The 19,207-nt window shown below is 39.2% G+C and overlaps 1 protein-coding gene and 1 long non-coding RNA gene across 3 annotated transcripts in view; one reads left to right on the top strand and one right to left on the bottom strand.

Moving 5' to 3' along the window:
• Positions 1-19,207, bottom strand: part of LOC137221983 (uncharacterized) — a 50,009-nt gene that overhangs the window by 11,142 nt on the left and 19,660 nt on the right. The gene's annotated exons all lie outside the window — the stretch shown is intronic.
• The window catches only part of RAD51B (RAD51 paralog B), a 692,465-nt gene that overhangs the window by 660,601 nt on the left and 12,657 nt on the right, over positions 1-19,207 (top strand). The gene's annotated exons all lie outside the window — the stretch shown is intronic.

Raw genomic sequence — 19,207 nt, 5'->3', positions numbered from 1 at the left:
GACCTCCAGCATACAGGAGAAGGGGAGAAAGAAGGAGAGGAGGGAAAGAACAACCTCCTTCTGCTTTCTGTTCTGGCCATTTGGAGCCCAGGAGCCAGCTAAGCTGATGTCAGACCCAGGCACCCCAACTCCCAGGAGTCCCAGGAGAGCACCAGGAGCCAGGGAGATGCCTGTATCTCAGAGAAGCAGCACCTGGTAAGAGAAAAACACTACGCTGCACAGTCAGACACGCCCAAACGTGTGTTCTTGTTCCTCCTCTTACTGGGTGTTGTTTAGACAAGTTACATAACCTCTCTGCAAACACGAGAAACTGCCTTGTACCTGTTGGTATTAGAAGGACTGTAAATACCAAGAGCACATTGGACGTTCAGTAGGCGAGCAGCAGATATTCTTATTATTAAAAATAACAACCACTTGGTCCAAAGACCACCTAATTTATAGTCATCTAACTGGAAGAAAACTACAAGTCATCAGCTAATATATGTTCACGTAGAAAAACATCTAGAAGGAAACTCATGAAAGTTTTAATAAAGATTGTTTCTAGGCAATGAGATTGTGAAGAGATAGTTTTGTTTTCTTTATACTCTTTTGTATTTTCCAAATTTCGATGACAAATATCTGAACTTTTCAAAACATCACTGTTTAAAAAGTCATCAGTCCCAGCTTCCTGGCTCCAGTCATACAATATTTGCACTAAGCCATCCAAATCCAGAGTTGTTCAACCTATTGCTAAAGCCATGGGGATAGACTCATGTAGAGAATTCCTTCTTCTGCACCATGCACCCTGAATGCAGCTCAACCCCCAAAAGGTTTTTAGCCCATCATAACCTTGCTAAACTATTTAAGAGAAAAACTTTAGCTATTGAGAACTATGTCACCCATCACATTTCCTGTCTTTTGCCTTCAGCTGCCAAGAAGCCTTGAACAAATTTAATGCTCAATTACAGTAGCGATTAACTCAGGTTTTATAATTATGTTCCCTTCCTCTGCTATGGTTCAAACTTCTCTTTTTCTTATTCATCTAACTTATTGTACACATGTCTGTTATTGTAAACTATCTCAAGAATACTTTGAAAGTTGGATATAAATCATAAAGTACAAACAAAATTAATGAACTTTTACCAGATCTGTTGTAAGAACCTATGATCAGCCTGCTAAAATTCATATTACTAAGCATCTTGATCAGTAAGTACCAGGAGGGGGGCATGAAGAGTACTAAGGAGAAAGTCTCTGAGTCCAGGTACCATATTTAGTGGGAAAAGAATTCTGACTACAAATATGGATTTGTTTGAAACTAAATATTTACCTTTTAAAATGATTGTTTGATAATCATACTAATATGTACTGTGAGCATCTACTGGGTGTCAAACACTGTTTCAAACTTTATCCCATCAATCTTATGAGGTAGGTATTATCATTTCTAATTGATGAATGAGAAAACTGAGGCTCAAGCAAGTTAGAAAACTTTCCCCCAATCTCCCAGCTATTAAGTGGTGGGTCTGTGGTTAACACCCTGGTCTGTACAACTCTAAATAATTCAGCAAATGCTTCAGCAAATGAAGCTAATTTTCTTTTTCTAGGTGAATTAATGTTGAAATGGTAAACAAGGCTGAAGCTGTATTTGGCTGAACTTCAAATCCAGAAGCAGCACAAGAAGCTCCTGTGGAGTAAAAGGGACTAAATTGCTCCATGCATGGTAGATGACTGGATTTAGGCTCATGGCTTAAAATTAAGCACTGAAGTAGAACTTTCTCATTAGGGAAAGGAGGTTGAAAAAAAGATGCATGTGACACTACCTAGGACTGCTTCCATGAAACTGTAAGCCTGTGGATGAAGGAGGAAGTAGTCACAGCTGAGCAGCCAGAAACCAGGATGCTTCCGCTACTCAGGGAGAGATCACTAATATCATGGCTAGGCAGATCTCAAGCCATCAGTTGGTTCTGAACCAGAGACCTCTATAAAACCTCTAGGGTAGAAAAGATCAGGAGAAAGAGAGTAAAAGGACAGCCCACTCAAATTGGCATCCAAGCAAAGATATTCAACACCAGGAAAAACAGTCAACAAAATTAACATTTGTTAGATGAATTTTGTCCAAAAGAAATTAATAGAACAATCTGACAAAGACTTTAAATTAAGTGTGTTAAAATATTCAAAGAGGAATAACATCTATTTTTAAAAGAAAATTGTGAAACAAAGCAGGCATAAATGAAACAAGAACTGGTAAATATAAAAAGAACCAAGTGGAAAGGTAAAATCTTTACATAGAATAAACTCTAGACAGGACATGGATGAAGAGGGGATTAGCAAATGGGAAGGTAGTATTTAAGAAATCACCCAAAATGCAGCCCAGAGTCAGAGTTAAGGCTGTGGAAGATAGATTGAGAAGCTCCAATTTATGTCTAGTAAGAGTTCTGGAAGAAACTTGAGAGGATGGTGAAGAATCAACATTTGAAAAGATATTAACTGAGAAAATGCACTTTGAATACAGAGCAGGATAAATAAAAATAAATCAACATCTATATATTTTGTAGTGAAACTACAGAATCTCAAGGATTAAAAAAAGACAATATTGAAAGTTACCAGAAGAGAGGTTACTTGTTAAGGAATAACAATTGCATTGATAATAGACACCTCAGTAGCAACAATAGATTGCAGAAGACAGTGGGATGATATCTTCAAAGATCTAAGAGAAAAAAAATTGTTAATCTAGAGTTTTATACCTAGCTAAACTGGCACTTTAAAGTGAGTTAAAAATAAAGGAATTTTTAGAAGTAAAATAAAATGAAGTTTGTCAGCCTTGGATCTTCACTAAAAGTACCATTAAAGGATGTATTATAACATGAAGAAAACTGAATCCTGAGTAGGGTATACAAATCAAGAATTTATAGTGGGCACAGAAGTAAATTGATTAAAATACACTTCAACAGATTATAAAGATAACTAAACCTGGAGTTTAAAATAAAGGTTAAAACAAAATATTAATCAAGATAATATGATGGGAGAGGGAGTGTTCATTAGATAGTTAAAATGTGCTAAGATTTTTGCCTGTTCAGAGGAGGATAAGATATGGAAAATCTTTATACTTTCAAACATTTGCAATTAAATGTAGATGGTAAAACTTTAGGATGAAACTGAATAGAACTTCAATCTATAGCTTCCAAACCAACAAAGAGGAAAATATGGAATACAGAACACCTTACCAATATAAGAGAAGGCAAGAAAGGAGAAAAAAAATGAAGAAACAAAGAAGGAAGATAAATAGAATAAATAAAATGGAAGAAATAAATCAAATATAATACTAACCACAATAAGTGTAAGTGGATTAAATGTACCTACTAAAAATTAGAGATTGTCAGATAGGCATTTTTAAAGTATCCAGCTATGGGCTGATTTCAAAAGACACACCTAGGCCAAACCACACAGAAACTTAGAAATAAATAGATGGCAAATGATATACCAGGAAATACTAACCAAAAGAAAGGTCAGGTCAGAGTATTAATAACAGACAAAAAGAATATAGGGCAATATACATTAAAGGAGATAAAGAGAAAGTCATAATGGTAAAAGGAACTCTACATCAAGAAGACATAATAATCATGAACCTGCATGCCTCTAAAAACATAAACTCAAAACCTTGAAATATATAAAATAAAAACTGAGAGAATTACAAATATACAATCATTGTAGGAGATTTAAATTCATTTTTACAAAGACACTTATTAAGAACTTAAAAGATATAACTACAAACTGACCCTTTACTCAAAATTCAACAATAAAGGATACATATTCTTTTTTAAGAAAACATTGAACATTTACATAAACTGACATAATAGGCCACAAAAGGGGTCTCAACAAATTTTTAAGAATTGCTAAGAATTAAATAAGAAAAAGTCAATAAAAAATAGTTTAAAATATGTTTGGAGGGGCTTCCCTGGTGGTGCAGTGGTTGAGAGTCCGCCTGCCGATGCAGGGGACACGGGTTCGTGCCCCGGTCCGGGAAGATCCCACATGCCGTGGAGCAGCTGGGCCTGTGAGCCATGGCCGCTGAGCCTGCGCTTCCGGAGCCTGTGCTCCGCAACGGGAGAGGCCACAACAGTGAGAGGCCTGTGTACCGCAAAAAAAAAAAAAAAAAAGTTTGGAAACCAGGCTCCTAAGTAGCTCATATGTTAAAATAGAAACAATGAAGTCATATATCAAAGCTTGAGGACAAAGCTAAAGCAGTACTTGAAAGAGAAATTTATAATCTTAAAAATCATTAACAAAAAAATAGAGTGAATATAAGGGAGTTAAATATTTAAATCTAGAAACAAGGAAACCAACAGATTAAGTCCAGAAAAAGCAGAGAACAAAATAATACAGTTCAGAAATTAATGGAAAAGAAACAGAGAAGCAAACAAAAAAAATGGAGTCAACAAGTCCAGAAGATGATTATTTGAAATTACTAGTTAAACAGATAAAACTCGATAAGACTGCTTGAGAAACTAAGACAAAAACATAATAAATAATATTAAGGATTAAAAAGACACCATGACTCATAACTACAGATATAGTTGTGATGAAAAAAATTAGAATAAAGTAGGATGAGCAACTTTATGAACAACTCTATAAACAACTTAATGCCAATGGATGAAATCAATAATTTTTAGAAAAATAAAATTTCAAAATTCAATCAATGATAATTAATTGGAAAATTCAAATCTGTCAGAAACCCATGAAGGAACTAAATCACTCTTCAAAATCTTCCACTCAAATGACATTGGTGGTTTTGCAGGAATGCTTTACCAATCAAGCAAGGAACAGCTAACTTCTATATAATACAAACTATCATAGAGTGTAGAAAAAGAGGGAAAATACCCAATTTATGAGGCTAGTATGAATTTGATATGAAGTCTAAGGCTATACAATTGTAGATTAGTCTGTTACAAATATAGATGAAAAATTCCTAAATAAAATATTACCAGAGATGATGATGGTGTGTGTGTGTGTATTTTAAAAATCTTCTGTTGAAATTTCTCTTACAAATTGAAGGATTACCCAACATCAGAAGCTGCTACTATAATACGCCACTGTAATAAATTAAAATAGAACAGGTTTATGATCCTTTACAGATGCAGGAAAGTCATTAGATAGAATCCAAAGTTCCTTTGCTATAAACACTCAGTAAACTAAGAATAGGTGGGAACTTCCTTAATTTGATAAAGAATATATAACAAATACCTTTATAAACAAAACACTCAGTGGTAAAACCTAAACTGTATTCTCATTAAAATCAGATAAAAAAGGATCATGATACCTACTATCACCCCTATTATTCAATACCATTCTGGAAATTGTACCAGTGCAATGGGAAGAGAAAGAGAATAAGATATAAGAATTGGGCTTTCCCGGTGGCGCAGTGGTTGAGAGTCCGCCTGCCAATGCAGGGGACGCGGGTTCATGCCCCGGTCCGGGAGGATCCCACATGCCATGGAGCGGCTGGGCCCATGGCCATGGCCGCTGAGTCTGCGTGTCTGGAGCCTGTGCCCCGCAACAGGAGAGGCCACAACAGTGAGAGGCCCGTGTACCACAAAAAAAAAAGATATAAGAATTGGAAAGGGAAGAGACAAAGCTATTTTCCTTAAAGATAATAAGATTGTTTACACAGAAAATCCATAGTATAGGAAAGTTATTTTAAATAATTAGAGAGTTCACCAGGTTTGCTGAATACAACATCAATATAGAAATTGCCAGAGGCCAGTGGGGAGAGAGGGATGAATCGGCAGAGCACAGAGGATTTTTAGGGCAGTGAAACTGTTCCATATGGTACTATAATGATGGATTCATGTCATTTGTCTAAACTCAAACCATTATGTATTTATACAACACCAAAGGGAACCGTAGTGCAAACAGTGGGCTTTGAGGGATAAATGATGTATTGATGTGGGTTCATCAATTGTAACAAATGTACCACTCTGGTGGGAGATGTTGATGATGCCAGAGACTATGCATGTATGGAGGCAGGGGAATATCTGTGTACCTTCTGATCAATTTTGCCGTGAATCTGAAACTTCTCCAAAAATAAAGTCTAAAAAGTCAGCAGCATTTCATATACACTAGGTAAAACTAATTAGAATGGAGACAGAGAATAGGATGGTAGCTGGAGTAGAATGTTGTATCGGAAGGGAAGATTTTTAAAGACAAGAGATATCTGGGCACTTTGTTGCTGATGCTGATAGAATGACTCAGTAGAGTGGAAGAAACTGATAATGCAGATAAGGGAGGGGGATGACCTCAGGAACAAAGTCCTTGAGACATCAAGAGAAGATGGCCTCCAAAACCCAAGTAGAGGGTTTTGGCTTTAATAGGAAGAGGAACACTTCTGTTGTAATGAGAGGGAAGACAAATACTACACCATACTTTTGCAGATGTCACTATGGGGAGATGAGAGAGTTTCTGTCTGATTATTTCTATTTCTCAATGAGACAAGAGTTGAGACCTTCAGCTGAAAGTAGATGATCACTGGAGATTTGAGAGGGAGAAGAGATATGAAGAGTGATCTTGGAAAAATTAGAATGAACTTACTAGGGAAGCAATGTAGGATTTCTGGGCAATATTGAGTACTCATCTGAGAACTGCAGTAGTCATGGATTTAAAGTGTGATCAGTCAATTCAGTATATTATTCTCTCCAGTAGTTGGGTTTGTTCAGCTTGGGGTTGTGCTAGACAAGTTTGGCTTGAGGAGAGAGGGGCAAAGGAGTAGAGGATATTTGTAGTATATGTAGGCAATGTTTACAATAATGGGCCGTAAAATTGATGATGGGTAAAGAGACAAACAAGGACATGAGAGAAGGTGATAAATAGAACAAAACAGAGCAAAACAAAACAAAACAAATAATAAATGAGCAGGTGAGCTTAATTGACTGGAGGAAAAATGCTAGAAAAAGTTAACAGGAAAGATTAAACTGGTGGTTAGATCACATGACAAATGAAATCTACACTTGAAAGGTTGTGATGACAAGTCTAGGCTATGGCCATTTTAAAGTAACTGAGGAAGGTGGAAGAACAGATCATTGGACGTGAGGGGGCCAAGGAACTCGGGATGTTAAAGTCATGAAGAATGGTGACAGACATAGGGGTGAAAGGGAGGAGAATGCATTGGGTGTTCCAGTGTCCAATAAATGAGTGACGGGGAGGTTGTTGATGACAGCTACAAAATGCGAGAAGAGTTACAGAGTCTGAGGAATAGCTGTGGTTTGTATAGGATGAGGAGGAGAAAGGGTACAAAGGCAGTGGGAATCAAGGAAATCAGCTTCTTTATCTTCAGGCTCTGGGATATGTGGACAGTGAGAGAAAAAGCATAACTCACTTTTGAGTGCAGTGGGAAAAATCGCATCCTCAGGGCCAAACGGGTTTCAGTTAAGGCACCAAATGAACGGAATGTTTAAAGCAGAGGATAAGGATTTAAAGGAGTTCTGGAAAATTTGGTGGAATAGGTGGATATTAGGTCAGATAATAATAATTGGGTCAGATATTAATAATAGCGCCAACATCATTAATTCTCCCTGCCCTCACTCCCACTCCCACTAGCATGTAAACTTCATGAGGGTAGGGATCTTTGTCTATTTTGTTTACTGATATATCCCAAGGACCAGAACAGCACCTGGAACGTCATAGATGCTCAATAAATATTTGTTGAATGAATAATGGTACCTAATATTTGCTGAGTGCTAATGTCAGAGTACGCTAAGCATTTACACGTCTTGTTATTATTACCCTGTTTTACAGATCAGGGCATTGAGGCACAGAGAGGTTAAATAACCTGCCTAACTAAGGTCATAGGGCTAGCAAGTGGCAAAGCTGAAGTTCACACACACTCTAGCTGTAGTTTGGCCCTAGAGCCCCTGTCTTCTTAACCTTTAAATTACTGCACCTCCTGTGGTTGGTGGACATACAGAAAAATATCAAGATAAGGGCCCCTGATGTCATATACTCTTGTCCATCTCTCACAGTGACCCAAGCACTTTCTGCTATCAGTTCCTCGTCCTTTTCATTTCCTTCCTCCATACTTTCACCTACCCACCCCCACCCCACCCCACCCCCACTTATCTCCCATCTTCATTATTCTTCCTTCCACCTGGCAAACCTTCGGCCTTTTCCACTAACTTTGTTCAAGGGCAGTCAGGTGCATTGGAACCTGGTTTCTAAGCGTGTGATATTGACACATCAATATTTCAGCAGGCCTTAGGCTCACCAGGCTGACTCACTGTCATACTGATTCCAACTACATACTCATTCTGGAGGTGCCCTTTGAAGTGCTGGGAGTCTGGTGGCCATTTTTTGAACAACTCATACTATGAAGTGAAAAACTAAATGAACAGTCCAGCATTTCAGGAAAACCAAGAAAGAAACTGAATATGTGTAACTGGGTAAAGGAAACCTGGGATAGTGCCACTGTTTTTGTGTGAAGCCTCTATACTGTTTTTGTGTGAATGTCAAGGTATATGGAAAGTCTCAATAAACACTGGATACATTGGACTGAAAGTCAGTACCCATGGTGCATTGGGTATGATAATAAATGGACACGATGACTTGTGTCCATTAAGGTTGTTTGGCTGCATGCAACAGAAACACCTCTGGCTAACATAAGCCAAAGGGAGTTTAAGAGAAGGATGTAGGGGGCCCATGGGCTTGAGGGAAGACTGGAGACCCAGTCCCAAAAATGGACAAGAAGCAATCAAGCTCTGGAATCTAGGAAGTAAGAACCACAACCAGGGTCACAAAAGTCTGGGTAGGGTACTCCACTCAGACGGGACGACATTCCTAACATTCCCATTCTCTTTGTCCCTATGCTCAAAACTCATATGCCAGTGAGGAAGAAACTGATTGGCCTAACTTGGACCACAAATCTCATGGTAATCAGCTCTATCCACAGACTGTATCCTATGGGGAAGAGATTATCCCCCCCCAAAAGAAAACGGTGTTGTTAGGCAGGGGAAACGGGTGCTAGGCATTCTAACACAACCAACTCCCACAATTCCCAACTCCTCCATGGGTGTTTAAGAAGATACAAAACCTTATCTCCTCTCTAGCTATGCTTTCAGAGTCAGTCCTGGCTTGGTCTAAATAGAAAGATATCTTTGAGTATCATGCCAAGTATGCTTTGACATGATTATCAATATCAAACAATATTTCTTTGGAAGGAACTCTTAAATTTACTGTCACGTCAATGCTTCCTCGTATACCAAGTTACCCTTTGTACAATTTTGTCTCCCCCTGTGGTCTGAAGTTATTTTTCCTTAAGTCTTTAAAAATAAAATTCCTGACTTGTTATTGATTTCGATGTTTATGGAAATTTTTAATATTTCCTTCCTCTTTTAAATAGTCTTTTCCCTTTGCCACTTTTCCCACTGGTTTTCTTTCATTAAAAATCAGGACCCAACATTTCTAGAATAACTATCACAAGAAGAGCACATGTGCCCCTAAAAAGAGATCCTGCTTTAATGTTGATTAAAAGTGGTTGCTATGTTTTGGGTAAAGAGCCATGAATCACTGAAATCCACAGAATTTTTGGTTTAGTTTTATTTATTTCTGCAATAACCTTTAAGATCAGTGTGATAAGAGACTCATCCCAAAAAATGGTTGGAAAAGAGGGAGGACCCTCAATGAAAAGTACTGTCATTTCAATTCTTATTGACTTAGCACATATCTTGGGGTAATATAGATTTTTTAATGACATGTTGAGTGAGATCTTCATATATCTGTTCCCTCTGATAAAAGTTGTGTCTGTGGCAGTTATTATTTTCTTATCCTTTTTATTTCTCTATTTAGTTACTATTTTTAAAGTATTTTCACTGCATAATCTCATTTTATTTCTCAAATGAGTTGGTTAGAAAAGGTATTTTGTCCCCATTTGATTCACGTAGAAACCAATTCATCAAAAGATTGTGACCTACCCACAGTCACATAGCTAGTTAGTTATAAAACCAGGCCAAGAATCAAGATATCTTCACTTCTGGGCATTTGATTATTGAAGTCAGGGATCTCAAATTGATGCCAGTACTGCATTTAGATCTGATAAGGGAGGCTCCTGCCTTGAACCCCACGTTTTAAAGGACCTCATTCTGGCCCTTGTCTAACCCCATGGACCGAAGAGATGTGACCACCCTGAGCCCATGCTCCTCCTTCTAGACCACACTCTGGGTCTCCAAGCCTATTTGGGTCTGTCCTCCCAAGGGCAGACTGCACCCTTGATGTGGGTACCACTAAGCTAGAGGGACAGTCAAGGAGTGGCCATTTGAGATATAGGGGTAGAGCCAGAACTTGGACTTGTGGGCTGGAATGTCCATGCGGGTGTATGAGGCCCCTGGCAATGCAGGACGGAGCCAGGGGTAGGAAGGTAAGGGCTGGGGACTGGGAACCAGCTCTCACCCTGCTGCCCCATTTCTGTAAGGAGCGCCAAGGTATCCCGAAACTCTGAATTCACACCTGGCTTCCAGGTCGTTAGGAAGGCACGTTTTTTCATTGTAAGCAGACAGAACGTATTTTAACAGTTAGTGAGCTTGATTTATACCTTTTCAATATTTAGACATGTGATACGTGGACCTCCATTTGTACTTTTGGCCCAGGCCCTGCGAATGTGAGGGGTGGGCTTGCAGTATGCTAACGTATTTTGTTTGGCTAGCACGCTGGGTTTTTTTTTTCTTAACATATTGAATTAGTTTCCAACATTAGCAATTGGGAGATTTCATATAAGAATAGAGATTTCTGGTTTTTCTTTTTAACAAAACACAGAAAATCATGTCATTCAGGGCCTGCCTACCCGTATGGCAGAAAGGGGCTGAGTCTGCATGTCAACTGCTTGTTCTGGATGGGGTGGGTGTTTTCTCATTGGCCATAGTTCCCACCAGTCTCCCTTCACTCATTTTGGTGACCTCTCTGGCCCCTGGGGGCATTTGAATTTGTCACCCCTGATTCACATCCTTTATTAGATATGTCCTTTCTAGATAAAGCTGCCATACTAACACATTTTATACATTTGGGGCCTCTTCTCTCCAACTTCCCTCAGGGAAAATTGTTTTTTGTTTTTCATTAGCTAACTGTAATTCCCTAAATTTCAATATGGATAAATCCTATAATTTTAGCATCCTATTCCCTAACTTCTGAATCTTGGGGAATCATGAAAACAACAGCTAGGAATTTCAAGAGAGCAGTCTCTCGACAGGGATCCCGCACTTTCACCCGGCTCTTCGAACTGGAGACCAAACAAAATGGTTTTTCTCACTTTGACCCCAGTGAGGGAGATTTTTGATAACTGAAAAAGAGCTTTTGTTCAGGTGTGTGTCAGGATAAATCAGCTCACCCCGCTGCATGGCCCCTTACTTCTACCAGACTCATCTTCCCTTTCTGCCCCAGGGGAGCCCCCTGCCCTTCCTCCCCCTGTGCATGGGGACCACAGCCCTCAGTGCCTTTGGGTCTCCAGCGCTCTACCCCTTCCTCCAGCCCTCCTCTCAGTCTGGAAAACAGCTTTGCAAGTTAACCTCCAGGGGCATTCACTGGCTCTCCAGCGGGATCCTCAGCCCCACAGGCTGCCAGCATAGGCTCTTTACACTCCATAATGGGAGAGAAAAATCTGCTTGTTCGGTTGCAACCGTCAAGCAAAGGACGTGCTGAGCTCAGATAGAAATAGCAGCAGGGTCAGGGCAGGGCAAGGCCCCAGCATTTCATTAGCTCAGCCCGCTAAGGGTGATTAAATGCACACAGTGGCCCATGAATGGGGCCATGGAGGGCAGCCACACAGCACAGCACAGAAAAATCATTCTTTGGCCGCTGTCAGCTGGTTGAATGGGACTTAATTATCGGGATAATGAGAACTGATTTTCATTGTTTTAATTTGGGGGAAGGGGTGAGAAAGGAGGAACTTTCTTCCCTCATCTGGGTGAAAGCATGCTAACTATGTCCTCCAACCAGGCCCCACATCATCTAGGCTACTGTTAGCTAAGCCTCCCGCATTTGCTGTTTTTTATGGATGCGATAAGAAAGGATGTTAGGCTTTTCTTCTTTGTTGGTATTTCCTTTAGGCCCTGTAAGCTTGGGCAGGACGTGTCCTCGTAAGAGCATGTCTGTGCTGGCATCTGACCCCAGCAGCTGTACCGAAGTAACATGGACAGAATCCACTGGACAGATCTGTCTGTTCTCTGCCCCTTCCGAGTGCTCCCAGGTCATGTGTGAATCCCATCTTGTTCCTTTTTTGTTGTTTTGTTTTTAATACAAGATCTAGAGAATTCGAACTATCTGCTGAGGTCAAACATAGGAGAAGAATTCTGAGTTCCTTGTGTTCATTTTGAGGCTCTAGTTTCAAGCAGTCCACTGCATACCAGTGTGGGTCATCAGAACTCGTTAAAAGTCAGAAATCCTTGACAATTGAGATAAGCTCTGACCCCACGAACCATGAAGGTCATTAATCCATCTCCCTCTTATTCAGTTTAATTCACCTGCCACTCTCCCAAGATCTCGCTCTTCACAGAGAAATGAGAGGGTTATTTATTCTCCGGCTTCATCACTCTTTTCTCTAAATGACACGCACTATGAGCTGGATGGTCAGACAATAAGTATTTGTAAACTTGGGTTTAGCGTGGTTCTAGGTGCTGCTGGAACACATGATACATTCCCCCAACGAAAGTCAGCTGGGGAGACACAAAATGATTCCAGAAGCACACAAGGAGGCCCTCATTGGATGTGAAACTCTGGCTAACCAGGAGGACGAGGAGGGAGTGGGTTTAGGAGCAGTGAGGGAAGCTTTATGAAGCTGATGGAGGCTTGTGAGGACTCCAAGTTAAGTAGTATTTCAACCAAGAGCACAGGGTGGAATTGGATGGGGTGTTTGAGAGAAGGAAACAGACATTGTTGGAATAAAGAATCCACATGAGGCATAAGGTTTAAGATTTTGAAGAGTAGGGCCAGATGATGTAGTTGTGAAAAACAGAGCATGCTTTTTGTCCTTCCTAACTCCATCTTTGGCCATAAAAAGTGGTTGTTGTTGCTTTTGTTTTGTTTTTATTTTCATTTTCCCCTCCAAGTGCTTTGAAGAGAAAGGCAGAAAGGAAGAGGGTGTGCTGTCCTTCATGGAGCACAGAGAAGGAAACTCTCTTTGATGTTTTAGGGGTTTTTAGGTTTAGACCTCAAGACCAGTGCTGGTTCCTGCTCAGGGACTGCCTGACCTGTATTTCCCCTGGAATTCCTTATCCCGCCGAATTGAATTTAGCCGCTTCTTTTCTTAAAGACTTGACAGGACATAGGTTAAGTTCTTCAAATCTGGCAACTTGGTCCTTTGTGGCAAGGAACAGGTGGTTAAGGGGAACTGGCTGTAATAGGTAAAGGGCCCACCTGGCCCTTCTCCAAGGAGAAACGCCCTAGTCCTTCCCAGAAGCCACACCCTACCTACTACATCCAGAGTCTTGAGAGGATGTGCCTGCCTCTCAGAATCAATTAATCATGCCTGTTAGCAGTGGGAATAGCCTCTCTGACTGAAACAGTGGCTATGTCCCTCATGATTAAAGAACCTTTGCCTTGGAAACCCATATAGGTCAGAGAGGAAAGTTGAGTCTGGATGACATGCAGTATTCTTAGGGTATGTTTTCCCATCCCTGAAACCTGCTCTGTGCTTCCATGTCATCCAAATAACTTTGTTCACTGCGAAGCTATATTGTCAGTGTAATCCTTTGTGGCCTTGCCTGGGCTTAGCACTGTTCATTTCTGAAAGAACAGAGAGCTGGCAGAGTGGATTTTGTAATTACAGCTCTTAATATTTACACCTTTTGTTTCAAGATCTCCAAGCACTTAAAAATGACCAGAAGTGGCCACTCTGCAATGCCTTTCCCTCTCCAGTCTTGTCTTCCACATGGCAGCCTATGCCATCTTTCTCCAAAACAAACCTAATCCCATCTCCTCCTCTATTGGGACCTCGATTGTTTCTCTATTCTCTATAAAAAGTCTCCAAACTTTTTTGATTGAACCCTCTAAGAGTACACAATTTTTGAGTATGTACTCCCAAGACATGTAGTTTTATTGTTACCTTATATACATGTATTATTTTACTAATACGTCGTGTACATTATAAAACATACACAAAGTTAAATTTTTTTAAAGGCTGAAATAAAGAGGAAGTGAGCAATAGCTTAAAATATCCTGCTAACTGTGATGGTTTCTTCGTACTATCATTAGCTAATATCACAAAACACAGTAAATACGTCAGGCAAAGTTCATCATAAATGATGGTGGACCTAAATCCATGTGTCTGATAGTTCTCTTGGAATTTTCTAATTGTTCTGTCTTGACTTCTTGTTGCATCTGAAAGTTTGGTCATTGTTTTTAGCTAGAATATGGCTGAAGAGAACTTGTTCTAAGAAAAGTATCTGTCTACTATTCTTGTTTTTTTATCTATACTTATACTACTAATATTATCTTTGATCTGTTGTTTCTATGCAAGAATATTTTTAGTCCCCTTGTCCATTTTGTTAGGTTAAACTAGATAATATCCATAATCCAATGACCCAAGAACATGTAAACTGCAGTGGTTCATATTTTGTTAAAAGCCAGCAGAAGAAGAAGGACTGAGGTCACCACCATTGACCCATCTGCACTGTGCAATTCCTAACCTTGCCAAAGAATGCTTCATCTCCTGAACCACCCATGACATGTGGCCATATGCCACGGATGGAGTGACCACCCCAGTCAGTGTGTATATTAAATATTATAAAGCCAATTACTTACTTCTTAGAAGAAAATAAAGTTTAAATCCTAATAATTTCTTCCCGAATCCTAACGAATCATCTTGTGTAAACTCTGGGGTGTACGTTCCATTTGGAGACCAAAAGTCTACAGGATTAATTTTAAACATATTAGCACTGACTTAAAGGGTCCTTCGCTGTCCAACTTCAGCCCATCTCTCAAACTCATCTCTCATCTTTCCCTGTCATGTACCATTGAGACTTCCTATTGCTTCTTAAACATGAAATATCCTTTAATAACTCCGCTCCTTTGTACTTGCTGTTCCAACCAACCAGAATGCCCTTCTCCTGTTCTCTACTTGGCTAATTCCTATTCAACTTTGAGGACCCAAGTTACATCTTTGAAAGACCTGATTCCCTTAGACCAGAGGTCAGCAAACTTTTTCTGTAAAAGGCCATAAAAGTTTTGCAGGCCCTACTGTTTCTGTCACAACTACTCAATTCTGCCATTGTAGTGCGAAAGTAGCCATAGACAATACAGACAAACCAATGAGCGTGGCTGTGTTCCAGCAAAACTTTCTTTACAAAAATAGGTGGTGAACTGAATTTGGCCCTAGGGCCGTAGTTTGCTAACCCCTTCCCTAGAGAGATTCTACTGTTCCCCTTCTAGCTTTTTCTCCATAATTGTCTGTTTAAAAGCTCATCTTCCCCAACATACAGAATTCCTTGAAGTAAAAATCTTTTATTCTTCTTCTCTGGAGGCTAGAAGTCTGGGGTCTAGAAGCCATTCAGTAAAGGCATGTCATTCATCTTTAATTTTTATTGAAAAGTAGTTGATTTACAATGTTGTGTTAGTTTCAAATGTATAGCAAAGTGATTCCGTTATAGATAGATATATAGATAGATAGATATCCTTTTTTAAAATTCTCTTCCATTATAGGTTATTACAAGATATTGAGTATAGTTCCCTGTGCTATACAGTAGGCTTTGTTGGTTATCTATTTTATTTTATTTTTTTATTGGAGTATAATTGCTTTACAATGTTGTATTAGTTCCTGCTGTACAATGAAGTGAGTCAGCTACATGTATACATAGATCGCCTCCCTCTTGGACATCCTTCCCCCGCCCCCACCATCCCACCCACCTAGGTTGTCACAGAGCACCGAGCCAAGCTCCCTGTGCTATACAGCAGGTTCCCACTACTATCTATTTTACACATGATAGTGTATTTATGTCAAACCCAATCTCCCAATTTGTCCCACCCTCCCCTTCCCCCCGTGTCCACATGTCCGTTTTCTATGTCTGCGTCTCTATTGCCCTGCAAATAGGTTCATCTGTACCATTTTTCTAGATTCCACATATATGAGTTAATATATGATATTTGTTTTTCTCTTTCTGACTTACTTCACTCTGTGTGACAGACTATGCGTCCATCCACGTCTCTACAAGTGACCCAATTTCGTTCCTTTTTATGGCTGAGTAATTTTCCACTGTATATATGTGCCACATCTTCTTTACCCATTCATCTGTCATTGGACATTTAGGTTGTTTCCACGTCCTGGCTGTTGTAAATAGTGCTGCAATGAATATTGGGGTACGTGTGTCCTTTTGAATTATGGTTTTCTCAGGGTATATGCCCAGTAGTGGGATTGCTGGGTCATATAGTAGTTCTATTTTTAGTTTTTTAAGGAACCTCCATACTATTCTCCTTAGTGGCTGTATCTATTTACATTCCCACCAACAGTGCAAAAGAGTTCCCTTTTCTCCACACCCTCTCCAGCATTTATTGTTTGTAGATTTTTTTTTTTTTTTTTTTTTTTTTTTGCGATACGCGGGCCTCTCACTGTTGTGGCCTCTCCCGTTGGGGAGCACAGGCTCCGGACGCACATTGATGATGGCCATTCTGACCGGTGTGAGGTGATACCTCATTGTAGTTTTGATTTGCATTTCTCTAATGATTAGTGATGTTGAGCATCTTTTCATGTGCCTCTTGGCCATCTGTATGTCTTCTTTGGTGAAATGTCTATTTAGGTCTTCCGCCTATTTTTTAATTGGGTTGTTTGTACTCTTGGTATTGAGCTCCATGTGCTGTTTGTATATTTTGGAGATTAATCCTTTGTCTGTTGCTTCATTTGCAAATATTTTCTCCCTTTCAGAGGGTTGCCTTTTCGTCTTGTTTATGGTTTCTTTTTCTGTGCAAAAGCTTTTAAGTTTAATTAGGTCCCATTTGTTTATTTTTGTTTTTATTTCCATTACTCTAGGAGGTGGGTCAAAAAAGATCTTGCTGTGGTTTATGTCAAAGAGTGTTCTTCCTATGTTTTCCTCTAAGAGTTTTATAGCGTCCAGTCTTACATTTAGGTCTTTAATCCCTTTTGAGTTTATTTTTGTGTATGGTGTTAGGTAGTGTTCTAATTTCATTCTTTTACATGTAGCTGTCCAGTTTTCCCAGCACCACTTATTGAAGAGGCTGTCTTTTCTCCATTGTATGTTCTTGCCTCCTTTGTCAGAAATTAGGTGACCATATGTGCGTGGGTTTATCTCTGGGCTTTCTATCCTGTACCATTGATCTATGTTTCTGATTTTGTGCCAGTACCATATTGTCTTGATTACTGTAGCTTTGCAGTATAGTCTGAAGTCAGGGAGTCTGATTCCTCCAGCTCCATTTTTCTTTCTCAAGATTGCTTTGGCTATTCGGGGTCTATTGTGTTTCCATACAAACTGTAAAATTTTTTGTTCTAATTCTGTGAAGAATGCCATTGATAGTTTGCTAGGGATTGCACTGAACCTGTAGATTGCTTTGAGTACTATAGTCATTTTCACAATATTGATTCTTCCAATCCAGGAACATGGTATATTTCTCCATCTGTTTATGTCATCTTTGATTTCTTTCACCAGTATTTTATAGTCTTTTGCCTCCTTAGGTAGGTTTATTCCTAGGTATTTTATTCTTTTTGTTGCAATGGTAAATGGGATTGTTTCCTTAATTTCTCTTTCTGATCTTTCATTGTTGGTGTATAGGAATGCAAGAGATTTCTGTGCATTAATTTTTTTTTTTTTTTTTTTTTTTTTACTATTTATTTGGTTGTGCCGGGTCTTAGTTGCATCAGGCGGGCTCTGTAGTTGCAGCTTACCAGCTCCTTAGTTGCAGCGTGCATGTGGGATCTAGTTCCCTGAACAGGGATTGAACCCGGGCCCCCTGCATTGGGAGTGTGGAGTCTTATCCACTGTGCCACCAGGGAAGTCCCTCTGTGCATTAATTTTATATTCTGCAACATTACCAAATTCACTGATTAGTTCTAGTAGTTTTCTGGTGGCATCTTTAGGATTCTCTATGTATAGTATCATGTCATCTGCAAACAGTGACAGTTTTACTTCTTCTTTTCCAATTTGTATTCCTTTTATTTCTTTTTCTTCTCTGATTGCCATGGCTAGGACTTCCAAAACTAGGTTGAATAAGAGTGGCGAGAGTGGACATCCTTGTCTTGTTCCTGATCTTAATGGAAATGCTTTCAGTTTTTCACCATTGAGAATGATGTTTGCTGTGGGTTTGTCATATATGGCCTTTATAATGTTGAGGTAGTTTCCCTCTATGCCCATTTTCTGGAGAGTTTTTATCATGAAATAGTGTTAAATTTTGTCAAAAGCTTTTTCTGCATCTATTGAGATGATCATATGGTTTTTCTTCTTCAATTTGTTAATATGGTGTATCACATGGATTGATTTGCATATATTGAAGAATCCTTGCATTCCTGGGACAAATCCCACTTGATCATGTTGTATGATACTTTTAATGTGTTGTTGGATTCTGTTTGCTAGTATTTTGTTGAAGATTTTTGCATTGGTATTCATCAGTGTTATTGGTCTGTAATTTTCTTTTTTGTGTGATATCTTTATCTGGTTTTGGTATCAGGGTCGTGGTGGCCTCATAGAATGAATTTGGGAGTGTTCCTCCCTCTGCAACTTTTTGGAAGAGTTTGAGAAGGATAGGTGTTAGCTCTTCTCTAAATGTTTGATAGAATTTGCCTGTGAAGCCATCAGTTATCTATTTTATATATAGTAGTATGTATATTTTAATCCCAAACTCCTAATTTATCTCCCCCTTTTTCCCCTTGGGTAACCATAAGTTTGTTTTCTATGTCTGTGAATCTATTTCTGTTTTGTAAATAAGTTCATTTGTATCATTTTTTTTAGATTCCACATATAAGCAATCTCATATAACAATTTGTCTTTCTCTGTCTGGCTTACTTAACTTAGCATGATAATCTCTATGTCCATCCATGTTGCTGCAAATGGCATTATTTTTTCTTTTTAATGGCTGAGTAATATTCCATTGTATATATGTACCACATCTTCTTTGTCCATTCATCTGTCGATGGACATTTAGGCTGCTTCCATGTCTTGGCTATCATAAAAAGTGCTGCTATGAACATTGGGGTGCATATATCATTTTGAATTATGATTTTCTCCAGATGTATACCCAGGAGTGGGACTGAAGGATCATA

This window comes from Pseudorca crassidens, chromosome 1, assembly GCF_039906515.1.
Source record: "Pseudorca crassidens isolate mPseCra1 chromosome 1, mPseCra1.hap1, whole genome shotgun sequence".
Taxonomy (NCBI): Eukaryota; Metazoa; Chordata; class Mammalia; order Artiodactyla; family Delphinidae; genus Pseudorca; species Pseudorca crassidens.
This window is presented reverse-complemented; position numbering and strand designations above follow the sequence as displayed.